The sequence below is a fragment of the Rattus norvegicus genome, chromosome 17 (genome assembly GCF_021556685.1).
Source record: "Rattus norvegicus strain SHRSP/BbbUtx chromosome 17, alternate assembly SHRSP_T2T, whole genome shotgun sequence".
Lineage (NCBI taxonomy): Eukaryota > Metazoa > Chordata > Mammalia > Rodentia > Muridae > Rattus > Rattus norvegicus.
The window spans coordinates 56,001,778-56,021,887 of NC_141550.1; the positions used below are offsets into that span (position 1 = coordinate 56,001,778).

General features: G+C 41.7%; 1 protein-coding gene across 2 annotated transcripts in view; it reads right to left on the minus strand.

Moving 5' to 3' along the window:
* Gli3 (GLI family zinc finger 3) overlaps positions 1-20,110 on the minus strand; it is a 274,470-nt gene that overhangs the window by 232,122 nt on the left and 22,238 nt on the right.

Genomic DNA, 20,110 nt, shown 5'->3' on the forward strand with positions numbered 1-20,110 from the left:
CTCCAGAGAAGCTGCTCTAGTAAGGTCACTAGGCAGTGCAACTACTTGAGACTTGATAAATCAAATAAACAAAGAGGCCAGCAAAGGAAAGCAGAGAACACATTACAGACCCTCTTTCCTTTTTGTTTTCCATTAAGGCACTGCTCTTATAAACAATGAGCCCATTCAAAGGGTTTAAAAACATCCCTGGGGGAAGTGTCTATCTCCACAACCCAAAGTGTCCCTCAACCCTTTCTCTGCCTGCAAATACCCAGTCTCCAGAAAGCCCTTCTGCCTATATTGGAAAGGGGAAACCTTTGATCAGTACTTGTAGGAATAAAAAACTGGGACTGGGGGCAGGGCTGGAACCCTGACTCGAATTACTAAGGAAAACTATTGGTAGCAAAAGGAGAAGGAAAATTAAAGGCTCACAAAGGACTCAATTTGCTCAGGTGAGACCTCCCACTGCACAGAGCAAACACCGTCTGTAGGGGTTTTGTAACTCTTAACTGTCTAGCATCCACATCACATCCACAACTACCAAAGGCCAGCTTCTATGGACAGCTCCTTTTCAGTGTGGTATCACATATGGGTTGCTAAGCAGGCAGCCAACCCATATCATCCCTGGGTACTTCTATTTCTGCTTACAAATATGAGCAAGAAATATCTCCAACATGCAGAAAAGTACTAAGCATGGTTTGATAGCTATTCAACCACTACAACCCAGAATTAAAAGATGGCTGCAGTGATGGCTTAACAGTTAAGAGGACTGACTTCCAGAGGGCCGGAGTTCAACTGCCAACATTAATAAGGTGGATCACAGCAGTCTCTAACTCCAGTTCCAGGAGACTCACTCCCTCTTCTGGCTTCCACAGGCACCAGGCACACACGTGGTGCAGACATACATGAAGATATTCCTGGTTAGATTTTTATCAACACTAGCGTTATCCAGGAGGAAGAACCTCAATTGAAAAGGTGACCCCATCAGATTGGCCTATGGGCAAGTCTGATTAATGACTTGTCATGAATTTTCTTAATTAAATGATTGATATGGGGTAACTGCATTGTGGGCAGTGCCACCTCTGGGCAGGGGGTCCTGGGAGATATAAGAAAGTCGTCAAATGAAAGCTTGAGGAGCAAGCCAATAAGCAGCAGTCATCTACAGCCTCTGCCTCACTGCCTGCCTTGCAAACCCCCCTCCCGCGCCCAACCCCCCATGGTGGACTGTAACTTGTAACGTAAGCTAAATAAACCCTTTTCTACCCAGGTTGCTTTTGGTAATGCTGTTAGCACAGCAACAGAAACCTAAATAGGACACAGGCAAAACACCTGTGCATATAAAATAACTGAAAAATTCCTACCATGTCACTGCTTCAGAAAATTTTGAAGAGATTACATAGCTAGCTAAGCTCTTTCTCCCATTCTCTTAACATTTATTCCCTTCCTCTTGCTCCAGAAATTCAAAGACAGCAGAAGGAAAAAGAATATCACTGTTGCAATTTCCTGTGAACTTCCGCCCTTTTCGTCCATGCCTGAATTGGGATACGCAGCACCCACATAAAAAACCAGGTCCAGGGCTAGAAAGGTGGCTCAGTGGTTAAGAATGCTGGCTGATCTTTATAGAGGACTGGTATTCTGTTCCCAGCAATGACAATGGTGGCTCAAACCATCCATAACTCCAGTGCCAAGGTATCTAGAGGCCTCTTCTGGCTTCCATGGTCAGCAGTGATTCATTGCATGCAATTCTTATATGTATGCAGCCAAAACACTCATAAATATTGTTTGATTATTTTTAAAAGCTTATTGGTGGTATGTCCCTAGATTCCCAGAGCTGAAGGTTTCTGGAGAGCTCATTGGCCATTCAGTTTACATGAAGTGGTGAGCTCCAGGTTTAGTGAGAGACCACGTATCATTCATACACACATACATACATACATTCATACATACATACATACATACATACATACATACATACATACATACATACGGTGGACAGCAATAACGGAAGACACCTGACACTGACCTCTGGCCTTCTGGCCTTCACATGCACAGCTGCAGAAATGCACATCCGAGTGCAAACACACAACAATGCATAAAGGATAGCCTCTTGCCTTATTTCAAGGCATGATCAATACATCGTAGCAAACTGACCACAGAGTCTACCACCTTTCACCCACTCAATGTCCCCAGATGTATAGGTCTCTAGATGATATGTATTGTATATGTGCGTATGTGTGTGCATATGCTAGGGACCAAGCCTAGACGTTATATACATGCTAAGAACACACATGCTAAGAACATACTACCACTAAGCCACCACCAGCAAATTCTGTTCTAATGTTGTTCAACCTCATCACAAACACCTTCTGGTCTATACATCGGAATGAGTATAACTTGGAAAAAGACATAATTAGGGACTCACTATTTACATAAGAACATGTAGATTCAAGCTAAAAGGTTCGCAATCTGAGAAGACAAACCACACTAATGCCTCTGCCAAATTCCTTTGCAAAAAACAGTGATTTGTTTTTGTTTTTGTTTCTTGTCCACCTACCTGTTGTCAGTTTCAAGGGGCCCAGGCCTTCTCCCTGGGCTCCTCGGACTTCATCTCTTTTTCTAGTTACCATTCCAACTCAGTGCAGTAAGTAATAGTTATTCAACAAATTCGGATTGCTGTCTTCCAAAACAGGAACCATTGTGAGCATCCATGCACCAAGGTTTGTAACTGGAACGCTACAACTCAGTGTCCCTTTTGAGTGTTTTGGCATCTCTCATAAGTGATTATGCTACCAGTCTGTCCAGATGGCACCTCCCTAGAAGTCTAAGCAAAGTTAAACATAAAATTAATGGGCTTAGGTAGATGAAAATGACTTCTCTTACCTGAACTAATACCAGCACATAAAGAAGGGAGATCCCCAGGATGCTTGCGAACAACACTGACTGCATGTACCGAGTCAAAACTAAAGATTTTTGACAGCCGTAAGAGTGGGAACAGGGTTCTTAAAGATAGATATACACTGCAAATAGCTCAGCAAAGAGTGGCAAGCAAACGCGGGATACCGTAGTTGGGCACATGCCCTCTGCTTTCAGTTTTATCCCGGAGTTCCCACCAGTGTGAGAGGAGAGCTGCAGGAAATGGAGGGGACATTGAAGAAACTAAATATTTTATCCTCCTATAAGTAAGTCCTGGCTAACATGTCAGTGTAGAAGATATGCCTACCCTAGAAGACCTTTTAAAAAACCTACATTTAAAAGGAACAATAAAGAAATATTAACAGAAGCATCGCCCAGCATTCACCTATACAAAACGTTAAAATTTTATCAACCCAGATTTTGCAGATGTCAGGATTTTGGTCATGCCAAGTTAACACTGTATTTCCATCTTGGTGCGACTTGAAAGCCTACTGAAGACTACCTTGCTTTTGACATGGAGCCTCCTTGACCTATTCCTTTAAAGAAACCTTAGTAAGAGACTCACTTTTGGGTCTGTCTCTTTGGAGACACTAGAGAACATTGGTCCTTTCTAACCAAGCATAATGGGGAAAAGGGGAAAGAAAAGAAAAAAGAAAAAGAATTAAACCTATTTGAATATTGGTGGATGGCAGTTTTATATGGACAAAATAACAACAGATGCCAGACTGCCACATTTTCCAATAGAAAAAATGTATGGTAGACAATTATGCATACAAATTATGCCTATCACAGCCTTTGCTCCTGACAGTGACCTTTCACATAGCATTATCTCTATTTCACAGGTAAGAAAACCAAACCGAGATCCATAAAGTTCCTTCCCCCTATTAAAGGCCCAACATGAACTGAAACCTTAGCTTACTGCAAAGTGCACCTTTACCCCATATAGCTTTCCCTATACATGTCCTTCTGCATATCATAGCGTAGAGCTGACTGCTTCTGAAACCCCAGAAAATAGGGAATTTGCCATCTATCAGGAGCTAGCAATAGCTATACGCTGAATTAGAAACAGACGGCCATTGCTCTACTCTTAGGCCTTATGATATAGCCAACACCAAGCAACAGTTGCCACCTAGCAGACAGCAAAATGCAGCTGGATACAGAAGATCCCTCCCCAAGATAAAGTCCTAAAAGAAGAGTCCCTTTCTAGAGAGCCCAGCAATGAGAAAGCGAAGGCCTTAATGAACAAACTAAGAAGTACAAGTTAAAACTTCTTATTCATTACAGAATATAGAAAACTGAGCAATGGACAACCTTGAAGCCATGCACACCGAGTACCCAGTGACACAACTTATGTCCTGCTACTAGGGAACAGAGCCCTTACCAAACACACAGAGAACAATGGGGCTTTGACTACATTTACAATTCACTACTCTGCAATGTTCTGGTTGTCAAGAGGAATAGTTCTCGACTCCCTTAATCAGAGTTCATCTCAGCTTCTGCTCTCCCAGCCATGAGAGTAAGCAGCTGCCACGTATTCAACACTGAAACAAACTATGTCCAGTGTCATAGGACCTGTAAGAATCCCCAAGACTCAGCCATATTGTGGCAGGCTGCAATGACACATAAGGAAGCCAACCACTGACAGGAAAGACAGACAGGAGGCAGGGGACAGAGAGGATGACTTTGATAAATAGCAGGGTAGTTTGCCAAAAGCTACATGTGACCTTAATGCTAAGCTAAAGGGAATGAAGACTCTTCCAAATTCCGGCAAGCATGTTTACAGTTATTTTCAGATGATGCACTTACTCAGCGAGCCTGTACTGAACCCTCCACGGACGAGCATCTATTTTATGCCCTAAAATCTAAACTAGTGGTGAAAAGAGGATGTTTCGCTTTCATATCCTGAGAGAAGACGGTGAACTGGCAAGCACTTAAGGACCAGGAAGTCTGCTGCAAAAAAGACTATGTCTTCTAACTATGACAGGAAGCTCTACCCACGAAATCTCATCAATATAGCTGCTTGTTAACGAGACCTGAACAATGACAGCACCAGCAGACATGCCAACATGTGTGGGGGAATTCTGTGGGCCCCAGCCCTAGGTAAAGAGCTACAGCAAATTAAAGACTCATGAGAGAGGTAGAATCAGTGTTTCCAGGGATTCACCCACAAATGGTCATCTGATACCAAGTAGTCAGCCCTAAAAACATGTACATTAGATCCAGGAGGTTGCATTTAGTTCACTGCATAGAATATACACATTTAAGCATAAATATATATGTAACAAAAATTTTAAAAGGGGGTCACGAATTTGAGAGGGGGACTATAGGAGATAGGGGTGAGAAAAGGGAAAGAAGAAATGATGTAATTGTATTTTAATTAAATAAAAGAAATGACTAGAAGAGCCTCAGAGTAATCATTTCTAACCAAAAAAAAAAAAAAAAAAAAAGAAAGAAAGAAAAGAAATGAAAGCAATGGGACTACTGTGTGCTCTGGAGGAGAGCTTCAGAGAGAGTCAGGTGGTTGAGGCTGGACTACCTAGGAACAGGAGGAGGCTCCGTGAAGTGTGCTCCCCAATTCGGCACCACTTCCGGGGGAGTATCCCAGAGCTGTTTCTTGGCACGTGCTAAGCCCCCACAGGGAAGAAGGCTGCACTCTTGTTCTCACACACTCCCACACGGCTTGCTTATGCTCTGAAGATACCCTAGCAAACTCAAGCTTTGACAAAACCTGGAATTCAAGACCACCTTAGGCAAATCCCCGGGCCATTTTTAAAGACCTCGGAACTGTAAAGAGGAGTTACTGGTTTCTAAATCTACTGAAAATCCTAAAAAATAACTTTAAAATTTTAAAGAATTAAAAAAATAAAATCTCAATCATCAGTACACTTCTGTTATGTAACTTTAACACCACCTTGATACAAAAAGACAGACAAAACACACGTGCATGCACGCGCGCGCACACACACACACACACACACACACACACACACACACACGCACGCATGCATGCAAGCACGCACATTAATTCTCATGAAGGAAAAAAGTATGAAATGGCTGCGATTAGGAAAAATGGAATGAAACGCAAGCAATAAAGTCAAAAGTACACGGCAAAAAGATTCTCAAACCTCTCTCTGAAAGTTTCCCTTTTCATTTTTTTTACTGAGAGACTAGGGCTATCTCGCTGCCAGCTAGAATGACCAAGCATCTTCATCCTTAAACATGCAAGGATGATAGATAACAAATGGCATCTACAAGGCAGCTGGTCAATAACCAGAAGGGAAGGAAGAACATGCGCCAATGCTGGGAACAGAACTAGGAAAGCGCCAGCTACACATATGAAGGGCAGCAGGGCTTTGAATGCAGACCAGGCTTGGTCTAAACGTTAGATGTGGTTTCGGCTCCTCACCACAGGGCCTGGTTACTAACATTTCTAAAATTTCTGAAAATGATCTTCAGGCCTGTAGTCTGCTTGAGAACAGATGAACATTTTCCGTTGTTGATACACTGGCATAGTATGCAAAGTAAATAAAGAGCACTGGGCAGGGAATGTTTCTAAGGACTCTACAGAAAGTGCATTAAAAGCCCATTAGGCCAAGCATGGTGGTTCAAGCCTTTAATCTCAGCATTGGAAAGGCAGGAGCTACCTGCTCTACATAGGAGGCTCCAGGCTAGCTAGAACCACGTAGTAAGGCTGGATAGATAGATAGATAGATAGATAGATAGATAGATAGATAGATAGATAGATAGATAGATAGATAGATAGATAGATGATAGATAGGATAGATAAGATAGATAGATAGATAGATAGATAGATAGATAGATAGATAGATAGATAGATAGATAGATAGATTTTTATATATTTAAATATATAAATATACATTTCATTTATATTATATATATAAATCGTTCACACACACATGCACATATGCACTCACACACTTGCTCACACGTAAGAAGTCTTAATGACTTATATGTATATTTGCTGAATGTGCCAAGAATAAGGCTATGTCCTATCTCCTCTTTAGGCAACTGCCTCCCCAACAAGCTTCAGCACCAAATCTAGCAGGTAAGCAAGTAATCCATCTCAAATATTCATTTTCTTGTTGAAAGTGAGCGGTTTGAGTTCGCCTCTTTCTAGCTGAGCTTTTATGTGGCATGGCTGCCACACTCCAACAGACAAGTGGGTAACAAGTGTGGAGCACGTGCCTGTTTGTATTCTTTCCTCAGCCTTGGAGCCAAACAACAGACTGTGTGCAGGAGTCATGGCAATTATTTTCTGATGCTGATCTGAGACAAGGAAGAAAATATTAATAAAAATGTGTTACAACTGATAGGGGGCTCATATCCAAAATATACAGAGAACTCATGAAGTTAGACTGCAGAGAGACAAACAACCCTATTAAAAATGGGGTTCAGAGCTAAACAAAGAATTCACAGCTGAGGAATGCCGAATGGCTGAGAAACACCTAAAGAAATGTTCAACATCTTTAGGCATAAGGGAAATGCAAATCAAAACAGCCCTGAGATTTCACCTCACACCAGTGAGAATGGCTAAGATCAAAAACTCTGGTGACAGCAGATGCTGGCGAGGATGTGGAGGAAGAGGAACACTCCTCCATTGTTGGTAGGATTGCAGACTGCTACAACCATTCTGGAAATCAGTCTACAGGATCCTCAGAAAATTGGACATTGAACTACCTGGGGACCCACCTATACCTCTCTTTGGCATATACCCAAAAGATGCCCCAACATATAAAAAAGTCACGTGCTCCACTATGTTCATCGCAGCCTTATTTATAATAGCCAGAAGCTGGAAAGAACCCAGATGCCCTTCAACAGAGGAATGGATACAGAAAATGTGGTACATCTACACAATGGAATATTACTCAGCTATCAAATACAATGACCTTATGAAATTCATAGGCAAATGGATGGAACTGGAAAATATCATCCTGAGTGAGGTAACCCAATCACAGAAAAACATACATGGTATGCACTCATTGATAAGTGGATATTAGCCCAAATGCTCAAATTACCCTAAATGCACAGAACACATGAAACTCCAGAAGGATGACCAAAATTCGAATGCTTCACTCCTTCTTTAAAAGGGGAACAAGAATACTCTTGGCAGGAAATAAGGAGGCAAAGTTTCGAACAGAGCCTGAAGGAACAGCCATTCAGAGCCTGCCCCACATGTGGCCCATACATATACAGCCACCCAATTAGATAAGATGGATGAAGCAAAGAAGTGCAGGCTGACAGGAACCAGATGTAGATCTCTCCTGAGAGACACACCCAGAATACACCAAATACAGAGGCGAATGACAGCAGCGAACCACTGAACTGAGAACGGGACCCCCATTGAAGGAATCAGAGAAAGGACTGGAAGAGTTTGAAGGGGCTCGAGACCCCATATGAACAACAATGCCAACCAACCAGAGCTTTCAGGGACTAAGCCACTACCCAAAGACTATACATGGACTGACCCTGGGCTCCAACTGCATAGGTAGCAATGAATAGCCTAGTAAGGGCACCAGTGGAAGGGGAAGCCCTTAGTCCTGCCAAGACTGAACCCCCAGTGAACGTGATTGTTGGGGGGAGGTCGGAAATGGGGGGAGGATGGGGAGGGGAACACCCATATAGAAGGCGAGGAGGGGTTGGGGAATGTTGACCTGGAAACCAGGAAAGGGAATAACAATTGAAATGTAAATAAGAAATACCCAATTTAATGAAGATGGAGGAAAAAAATGAGTACAAAAACCTACAATTTTTAAATGACCTTCGAGTCATCTTGAATAGAGTGCCAGAAATATGTCCTGGCAGAAGAAGGGAAAGGAAGCCCACGACCACAGTTTCCTGAGATATCAACCAGTTACAGAACACATGCTACTCTGTACATCGATGGACCACTGTAGACTGCCGTGGACTATTGTGCTATATGCACACAACACCACATGGATAACTGTGTGGTTCCCAACAGGACTTTGTACAGTAGTACATGCCCAGGCCCAGTGAATTCCCAAAGCTAACCACCTAAGAAGGTAAAGAGACCTCCAGACCCTGTTCCTCAAATACCGACAAACAGATGCATAGGAATAAAGAGTTGGCATGAAAGACTGAAGAGTTCAGTTTCTAGGGCTAATATCTGGAGGCTCACAACTGCTTATGGATGATATCATGGCCTCACTGTTTACTCACATGCATAAGCCTACATAAAAAGATACACATGGGGGGGAGGGGGATGTTTGCCCGGAAACCGGGAAAGGGAATAACACTCGAAATGTATATAAGAAATACTCAAGTTAATAAAAAAAAAAGATACACATGTAATCTAACTTATTGTTTTTTAAAGAATTGGCATTAAGTTGTAGGTATCTAGGAGGTCGGAGAAATTACCTATACCTTCCTGGTATACACTGGTATTCAGAGCAAGTTCTAGGAAAGCCAGGCTATACAAAGAGAAACCTTGTCTTGAAAAAGAAAATCGTTTCCCCAAAAAATGACATCTTTAGGCAAAAAGAGTAAAACCAAGGCTACACAATGTAGATGGTGCTAATGGACGTGGTCAGTGGACAAACATGAGCATAGGAGGTCTTCATCTCCAACCTCACTTGTTTCTTATAGCTAAAATGCCATATCTTTTCTTCTTATATGACTAAACTAGCTAACTGTAGTAACAGGGCAGTAAGTTGGTAATTAGTCAACCCATTCTACACAACCTTGGAACAGCATAAATTCTCAGCTAGTGGCTCAGCTACTTCTGTCCCCGGTGTCTATAAGAGTAAGTGAAGTTGCACCAGTGTCACCACTGCAGTAGCTACTGACCTTGGTTCTCATCTTAACCTCTTCACTGCCATCCTCCTTGGGCTGTCTTTGGAAAGGAAGACTCATGCAAAGACATGGTCTATAACCCAAGATATGTCCTATTTCATTAATCTACCTTGCTACCCTGGTTGCCTGCAATCCCTATCACTTTAGCATCCCCAGGATCATACCCATAATGTCGCCTCATCTAGTAAGGCAAGCATCCTCACCTGTAAAAGCACTGGTGTTGCTGGGCCTGCTCTTCCAGGGTATAGCCCATTCCCTTTTTCCCCCACTCTCACTATTCTGATAATTTTGCTGGTAATGAATTATGTGGAGGGCCCCTATCACATGGATAGTGTCTACAATGGTTACAGTTTGCTGTGTATTTGCTGTGTTACTGCCTTGAACTGAAACTCCACCAAGGCCCATTGCAATGTTTTTCTTCAACATTAAACTCTGGCCTCTCTATATCATACCCTGTGAAGACAAACCCTGGAGTTATCCTTCCCTTTGTTAGTCTAGTATACAAATATGTCCTGTCAATGCAACCATAGCAATTTCTTACACTGAAACATTTTCTGTTCTCAAAACATTCATTGCAATGACTCTCTTATCTCTGCTATAGGCACCAAAAATATGAGGCCTATTATGGTGAGATAGGACTAAAGCCAAAGGCACCAGCTCAGTCTCACAACCTGCTCAGAACTACAGGGACAGTGACTAACCTGCTAGTTAGTTCAGCCTTAGTGATAGTGGCTGGGGCCAGCTGGGTCTCAGTCTAAGTGACAGTGAATGGGACCGGTTGGCTCTTTTGGCCCCTGTGATGCTGACTAGGGTCCTGCTGTGTTTGGCCTTCATGATAGTGGCAAGCCTACAGTTATGCCTGCAGGGATGATGATCAAAGTGGGGTACAGAAGCTGTAATTCCTCCAGAAATATGATGCTAAACTAAGCCAAGCTGTGGGCACACTGGGGTTTGGGGGTATCAGGATTCTCTAGGGCCCACTTTCAGCTCCTGCAACGAATCAAACTCCTATGTTAAAGTGCTCTTATAGGAAGCAGGACAAAGAGAAACAGATGGTACTGAAGTTTTAGGAAGGTGTACTTTGTCCCACACAGAAAGAATGCTCTGACTAGAAGTACCTAGAAACAGAATAGTGGACTTGACTGAGCACTTCGTCTGAGTAAAGGCAGGAAAACACTTTTCAGGACTCTCATTAGTGGATTCATACACACACACAAAGGCAGACTCCAGAACCCATGAAATCTTTCAATCTTTAGGAGATTTGCTCTAAAAAAAACTATCTTCCAACCATGTGTGTATATTGGGATTCCTAAACACTGGGAAAAATATACCTCTGGTTTAAGAAGAAAAAAAAGAAACAGTAAGATATAGAATTCAAAGTCTGCAAACTTCATCAGACTAAGATACGTAAGCTGGCCCATTTCCTGGCTGATATAGATGATGCTATAACGAATATGGATAAGAAGGCTTTCCATGTACTGATTTGATATTTTCCCTTTTTGTCTTCTTCCACTCTCCAAATGGATCCTATGCAAACCCCTAAATGCCCATTCTCTCCACTGTCCATTGGGCCTGAGGGGCTCTAATGCAAATGAGCCCTCATTACTCCCCCTTCCTACTCCCCTAAGATTGGGACCCACTTGCTCTAGTACTGTTTGATGGGACCCCACAACTTGGATCGATATGTTTTCAACCACCACCTCCTATCCACAGCTCTCTCCTACCAGATCATAGACCTCATGCATCCGGTTTTGGGGTTTTGTTTGTTTGTTTGTCGTTTGTAAATGACCAATGCGGTCTCCAGTTCCAGGCCTGTGCTTACATGGCTGCTTCTACTTCCGAACGTCATCCTTCTTCATCGTATTCTCGCTCCAGCTCCCAGTCCCCACTTCTCTCAGCCCTGCTTCCACTGATGACATGTAAAGACACTAACTTGTACAGTGCCTTTTCTGTGAGGCTTTCCTTGGCCCTCTAGACACATTTCTTAGACTGCTTAAGTGACTGTTCTGATTTGGCTATTAACTTACCCAAGTCAAGTACAGCGTGTAACATGTAGCACGGCCTTATAGAGTTTGTTAGCTATGGTAGCACATCAGCAAAACGGTGTGCCGTGTGCTTACAAGATTGCTGCTAAGTCGGAATGAAGATGTGAGCAAGATATAATGGCCCAGTGTTTTCTACATTTTCTTTCCCTGCACTCTATCCACAACCTCTTCCTTTGTTCTGTTCTGAGTATGCTAAAAAAGAAAAAAAGTAAAAAAGGTTCTTATTAGACAGAAATCCCCTGGGCAGGATCTAGACATGAACACTTCTGTTGTACGTGTGACTTCCTGGAGACACTCCTGAGGGGAAAGAAGGAAGTTCAAATTTCTCTATGGGCTGGCAAGTCTTCCTTATTTATTGGCACAGCTATGGTGAATATGCATCTTCCCACACAAAAGACCAACCAAATGCTAGATGATCTAGAATAAGTGGAAGGCATGTCTCTCAATTATTTCCAAAATTTTAGTGCAGCCTGTGGGCCAGCTTTCAAGGGATAAGGCTGAGACTTACAAAAGTACTTCAATTACACCTTGGACGGCAACACTCCCTGTCTTCAAAGGGTGAGACAGCATAGTATTTGGCAGTCTCAAAGACACGTGTGATCCACCTCTTCATCAAGTTATAATCACAGCAACACATGACACACTCAACTGAGGCCTCATCCTTCACATGAGCTTCTGTCAATGTGGGCATGACCTGTACAATCTTAAGACTAGCATCCCCAACCCTAGCCACTAGTGTCGCCCCACGCTAGAGAAAGTTCAGTTCCAATACTCCTTTAGCCTTGTCTGTTGCTGCCAATGAAACTCCAATACTGATAAAACCTCAACATGGTCTCCATGCCTGAGAGAGCTGAGAAGAAAAAGACAGTGGCTAACAGGGAAGTTGCTATGAATAAAGCATGACACAGAGGGGCTTGGGTGGGGGTCACACTTTCCTTAAAGTATGTAAGTCATTCCCTGTGGCCAAAGTACTTATCAATGTCCCTGCAACTTTCGATGCAAGGCAGATGAATCAAAAGCAAACCAGAATATATTAAAATATAAAAGGTGAAAATATAGTATATTGGGTCTTTCCAGCATTATTTCTTACGTACTTTCATTTAAAACAAAATAATTATGTTTTTGGGAAGATGAAGGCGGAAAGTTGGCACGAAACCATTAGGCATTTGTGTGATTCTGACACGTGCCTAGGAAGAAAGCAACTGCATGCACATGTGGCAGAAAACAGCAAGTCCCTGCAGTCACCATAATGGTGATAAAGCCTGCAGATGCTTATTTACCAACCCAACAAAATCTGGAGGTACCTGGGATTCGTGACTGCTTTAGAAAGCATCATACCCATCCAGGCACATACCCCTAGACTTAACACATGCTAGTACTGAGTCAGGTTTGTTTAAAACACTATTCTTTGAAGAAATAAATGATAAGTTGTAGAGCCCTCTTCATCTTCTTCCCTTTTCCTCTTCACAGACACAGCAATTATTGCTGCTATTGATCACAGCTATTCATATACTTTTACCACATGGGTAGGTTCATAAACACGATCTAAAGTTCAGCTAAGTTGCAGCCATGAACTCTCTGAAAGGGGAAAATAACAAGATAAATGCACACGCTTGAACAAAATGCATTCCATATATAATATGTGAGAGAGTACAGTACTGACAAACTAAAGCGATCAACAGAATAAAATAATTCAGAAACAGCAGTAAAATTATATATAAAGGCAGTATCAGACAAAAGTCACCTTCATTTCACCAGCAATAGAACACCTCGTTAACATTATCCAAAGAGCTATGACCTATCTTTCATCTATCCATCTGCCTACCCTCCATTCACCTACACAGATTTCAACATCCATTTCACAGAAAGAATGTATACACAGTCATTAACAGTTTTAAAGGGTGACTAAGTCATTTACTCATCGGGGACAAATTAAAACCACAACTGGTTAGTGCCGTATGAACAACAGAAGGGCTAAAGTTAAAATAATGTTGGCAAGGATGAACAGCAAAGGTTCAGAGCCACTCAAGAACCCTGTTCAGTAGCATATATTAAGCTAAATATATACACGAGGATGTAGTAATTCCATTCTTCAGTCTACACCAAAAGCAGAGGTGTCAGGTCTACCAAAAGACAGGCACCGGGAAGTCTATGTTCCTAACAAGCAAGCCCTGGAAAGCTTCAAATGGCCGCCAGTGTCCAGATGAATCAGAAGCCAGTTTCTCTCTTGACCTGGGCATGGCCTTCATTCTGTACTCACTTGGGAAAATGCATCAAGCTGCACACTTTCACAGCTCATGCTTCTGTGTGCCATATTTCAAATCTTAATGAACAGTTGAGGTTTGATCCATTCATATCTCATTAGAAGATATTTTGCTGATATCAGAATGTCTAAAAATGTCCATTCACATAAAGGGCTGAATGGGAATGGAAGTGGAGACATTTCTTGAAGCTAATTCAGTCAAGTGGACTCAAAGAACTAGAGATGTGTGGAGGATGATTTGTCAGCCCATCGTTACTCACTGAAGAGGAAAAGGGGGAAAAACATACAACCAAAGATAGGGGCTCTCACAGTCTTTATGAGCAAACTGGAGAACGGTAAATGGAACGGGAAAATGTTTCTTACATTTGTTGATCTAAAGGCAGACAGAAAGTAAAGGAAAAAGACACTATAAATAAACAAAAGTAGGAACAAATGCTATGTTCAAATGGTGAGGTTCCAGGCCACATTCATGATTCTCTTTATGAATTTTTAAAATTTTTCCAAGAGTTAGAATTCCTTCGCTATAACAAACCAAGTTTGTGTTAAAGGAAATCGAGAAACAGTATAAGCAACACATCATTCTCTGATGAACAAGCACACTGCTGCCAGGAGGAGGAGAGGTGCACTGTCCCTCTCACAGATCTCTGTAGGCTCCACGTCTCACAGAAAGGCTTTCTAAAATGAATTATACTAACTGCCCATGACGACCAGTGCTGCTGGTGTCGCTCCCCTGCTGTACAACCATTGGAGCATAACTGCTCAGCTACAATGTTATCCATTCTTTGCCTATGAATTCCTGTTCAAGAGTTAATCAGAAGCAAAAGTTACTTCAGAGGGTCACAGTTTAGGGATCTGGTAATCAAACTTTATTGCATTCTTGGTTTTGTTTCCTATTTTCATTCCAAAGTTTAAAGAAACTAAAAGAAAAGAAATTAGCAACACAAAAGTTTGCAAAGGCTGTAAGAAAAGATATAATGAAGTGTAACTGCAAAAGACCAGATGCCAAATCAAAAGGCTCTACAGGAACCGGGGCTGAAAGTTTCAGTCTTACAAAGTTACCAAACCTTCTAGGCCCACAAGCAGACACCAATAAGATGAGTGCAGGATGCCAGGCCAGTAAGAGATGATACCAGGGCTACAGAGACACACAACTCCTAGGCGATGGCAACCATACTACTACAATCATCTACGCAGCAGACAGAACTGGGGGAACCGGTACTGGATTGGTACCTACAACTGACATCTGGAAATTATCTTTCAAAATACCCAGACTGTTTGATTTAACAATGTGATGGTCTGTTTTCTCCTAAATAAAACCCTATATGATTTTCAACCTGGGATGGGTCTATACATGGAGATTATACTGTCCAATTTAAAGAGAATTCTAAATGTCTTTTTAAACTGAAATTTTATTAATTTATTCTCCTCAACCAGCTCATACATAGCTAAGATCACTCCTGCTATTGCATATTCTTCTAAATTCCTTTAGAATTGAAGTGACTATCACTGAAACGGAAGGTTGGAGGCAGAGTTCTTCTCATCTATGGGACCAAGTCCTTCATTTTTAGAGATAAGTGGTGTCCAAGTATGAATCTCTTAATTTTTTAATAATGCATCCCCTACAAAGTTAGCAGGGTTACATCACTGTAACGCTGCACAGAAGTAAGATTCAACCTCATGCTCCCTAAAACCTGGGAGGGTGCCCTCTCATAGGTGATCAAAGAGCATTTCTGATCACCCGAACAGTTACCTAACAGTACTCAATGCCTTCAGTAAATAAGAGGTCATGAAACTCCTTAAGGTTCCAGAAGGTCAAAGAAAAAGGGGGAAGGTTCCAAAGGATTCCCCAATGTTTAAGGCCTGTCTGTAAACTTCCAGGATGGTTCGTGCAATCCTTGTGCTGTAATGGTTCACTTCTCAGAGATACCTATCCTGTCAGTCTTAAAGTTGCTGCTACTACCTTGGTCAGTACTACTTGCTGTTCACGACTAAAGGAGCTGAGCTTTCCAAGACACAGAAGCCTGAGAGTGCATGAAACAGAACTTCTGCAGAAGGTTAACCATTCTTTCTGGTTCTATAAGCACATATAATCTCTCACTTCTAAAATGAAAATTCTCCAAGTTAAAATAAAATACGAAACCATACTAACATATAATTATATGTATAATTGGTACTTGTATCATTAATATAATCAATCATTCCTTTCTGATGTTCCCATATTTCATAATTATTTTATCCCTGTCTCCAGTCCAATTGTTAAAAAAAAACAAGAAGGAAAATGAGCTGGGGAAATGCCAGAGGTTAAGTATCCATACTGCTTTTCTAAAGGACTCAAATGTACTTTTCAGCGCCCGTCAGGGGCTAAGCTGTATTTCCAGCTCCAGGCAATCTGCTGCCCTTTCTGGACTCCATGACCACTGCACTCACATACATGGCTACACACAGGCACACACATACACATACATGCACACAGTCACACACATACACATAACTACACACAGACACAGACATATACATACCTACACACAGGTACATGCATATATATATATGCACACAGGCACAGACATACACATACATGCACATAGGCACACATACACATATACCTACACATGATACACACAGGCACATATATACATATACCGACACACAGGCACACACCTACACATACCTACACACACGCACAACCCATACATACCTACACAGGCATACACATACACATATCTGTACACAGGAACGCATATACATATACCATACATAGACACACACATACACATACCTACACAGAGACAAACATGTACACATATCTACACATAGCACACACATAATTTTAAAATAATAAAAATAAATGTTAAAAAAAATCACCGGGGTACCATTTCATGCTAAACTAAGGAGTCCCAGGAAGAACAAGCAATAGATACTGTAGTAATTTGTCTGCTATACCACTGAACACTGCCAGACCCACAGTACATAGCCTCTTTAACTCAGCATTTGTCCAATATTCAACCAGCAAATGTGTTGATGTGTGTATGGATGGAGACAGCCAAAAAAGAGAGAGAGATGATGGATGGATACACAGACAGGCACATAAATTTATACACATCTTTTTCACTTTAAATTCCTCCCACCCACTTTATGGGTCAAACTAATGGACATCCTGATTCTATGTAAAATAGATCAAAGAAAATGCCTTAAATTTATGTGAAAAGTTTCCCATTAAGATGATAGCTATTTTTTTCAAGCTTGATTCATTTTAATTGTGGAAAAAAGCCCAAGGCTTTGTCAAGGGCACATGTTTTCTATAAATCAAAACATAAATAAATGTAAGATTATTTCACTAGGCATGCATATGGTTTTTGCTAAGTAAACTCTATTTATAAAACATTGTTAGCCTACACAGGCATTGCTGCCCACGTTTATAGGAAAGAGATTTATTTATTTATTTATTTATTTATTTATTTATTTCTCTTCATGTGTATGCGTGTTTTGCCTGCATATATGCATGTATACCACATGCATGCCCAGGAAGGTCAGAATAGGGTACCTATGGGATCTGTGAGCCATCACGTGTTTGTTGGGATCCTAACCTGAGTCCTCTACGAGAGCTGTGAGGGCTCTTGATGCTGAGTAATTACTGCAGCCCCAGGAAACCAGCCTTTCTACTGCTCTGAACATGTGCCGGGATTGAAAATAATACTAGCATATTAGTTTGGGGCTATTTGGTTGTTGTTTTCTGTTTTTGTTTTTTAGACAGATTTAGCTTGAAACAATACGAAATGGGCCATGGTCTATCTTCTGGTTCCTGGATGCTTGGAAGATATCTTCAACTGAAAAGTACAGTCCTATTTTACCAGGAAATACTTACCATGTTGAAAGTCCCACTACTTTATGCCACTCTTCTATTCCTGAAGTGTTCTTTTGATGTATAGGCAATGATCTAAGGCGAGGACTTTATCATTGCTGGTAGAGTAGAAGCTATTCCAGCAAAGGGAGTCTCACACAACCACTGCAGGTTCATACTAAGGGCCACTAAGGGTCACATCAGTTTCTCTTCTGGGTTCATTTTCACTCTCTGTTCTCACAGAACACGACTGTAAACACACTTTTCAACCCTGTTTAGAATTAAACTTTTCTCTTACACACACATACAGACATATACACACATACAGACATACACACACACACACACACACACACACACACACACACACACACACGTTATAAGCAAGCACATACTCAAGAACCCTTGACAGCTTACCACCAACCGTGGAAGGCAGCAGTAACCTTTAACAATAGTGAAGATTCTCCACTCTCATTTCTCTCTTCTTTCGTAGGTATCAATGCTTTCAAAAAACAGCCCCTTCCTTTATGGTTTCAGTCCCTGCAGTAGGTGGGGCTAAGCCAGTGGCTACAGAGTAGTTGTGAGCAGTTCCACTGAGACCTCTTGCTCTCCCGGGGCTCCCTTTAGAGCTGCATCCTCCCCACTGTACATGTCCCCCCGGACATCAAATGTATCTAGTTTTAATTGTAAAGATATAGTCACACAAGAAAAGAAGCTAACCTCTCAAAGGGCAGGGCCACGGATGTAGCTCTGTGGTCCACTTTAGCAATGTTTCTGGTTAAATGCTAGTAATCCTAAGTAAACCTAATGGCAGACACAAATGAATTTGAATTTATAAGAAAATGCCAAATTCTCTAGAACTTCTGGTCCTAATCAATCACTGGAGATCAGTGACATCATTGATGCCTTTGATCACAGATCCTCTTTCAAGCTGGGATGGGCTGCATTGATCCTTGCTGGCACAGAGAAAGGAGAAACACCTAGGAGTGAAACCCACTGTGAAACCGGAGAAGTCCCAGCATCCCTTCCCCTCCTTCAGGACAGACAGAAAGGACATTCCAGGGCTGCCCAACCCCAAACAATGGAGCGCCCTCATTAAATCCTAATTCCCTCTGACTAGGACTCTCAGAGTGCTTTAAGAGAGGAAGGGATGATAAGCTACTTTTCTTTCAAAGAGTTAAGGTTATGAACCCTAGGCTTCATCGTCTTAACTGCTAATACACCTAAGGAGGACTATCCCTCAAGCTCTCCTGTGGAGGAGGTGTCCTGGGGAAATGTGTTTGCCACTTTGCCCATCTCAAAGCACTTGTTATATAACAAGAACTTCCATCGCTACTTAAAGACTGCATTTTGTGAAAACAGTACTGTTTCTAATTTGCTCTATCTTAAATTTTTTACATAACGAATTGTTTATTAATTCTACATGAGTCAAAGAGAAAGCTCTTGATCAAACAGAAAGCTCTTGAATACAGTGTTGGTTTATACAAATTTCTATACTTGAGCTGCTGTCTAATTGCCCCCATCCAAAATACTTCCTGTGGAAAGGAAAAGTTAACTGCCCTTACTATGTAGAGCCAGCTTGCTGATGTTTGTTCCTCTCCCACCCTTGTTTGTAATTCAGTCTAATTGAGCTTCAGAGATTCTAGTGGAATGTAGTTTATTAGCTCCCTCATCAGTGATCAATGATTTCATTAATAAGACAGATAACAAAACTGTCATATCATCGGCACTGTTATGAAAGATGAGCCTAGCTTCCTGCTCCATTTTCCAAGGTCTAGAGTTCTCTGTGGCAGCTCTGAGTCCATTCAATATTTTCCAACGACAGAGAAAAGTGAAAATCCATTTTGAAACCAATTTCAATTAGGATCCAGAAGCTGTTATCACAGATGTCGCAGAATGGGCCCGTAAGTGGAAATGTCGCCTATCCATTCTGAAATGAAACCTTATCAGGAGCTACAAAGATGGCTGGGGACAGCCTATCTGTAAATTACTTTTCGTCCTGTGTTAACTCAGCCTTAGCTCTGTCACATGGAATTCTTTCTATCCACTAGTAATAATCTAGTGACTAAGTAGACACAGCACCCCGATAAAGTCAGGCAGGGCTGCCCTCTTAAGCATGGCACAAATGCACACAAACTTAGGCCTGCAGGTCTGCAAAACAATAGGCATGCTTTCATTGGTAGAATTCAAAGTTTATTAAGGGAAATAAAAGAGGCCCATCTCCACCCATTGCATTCCTCT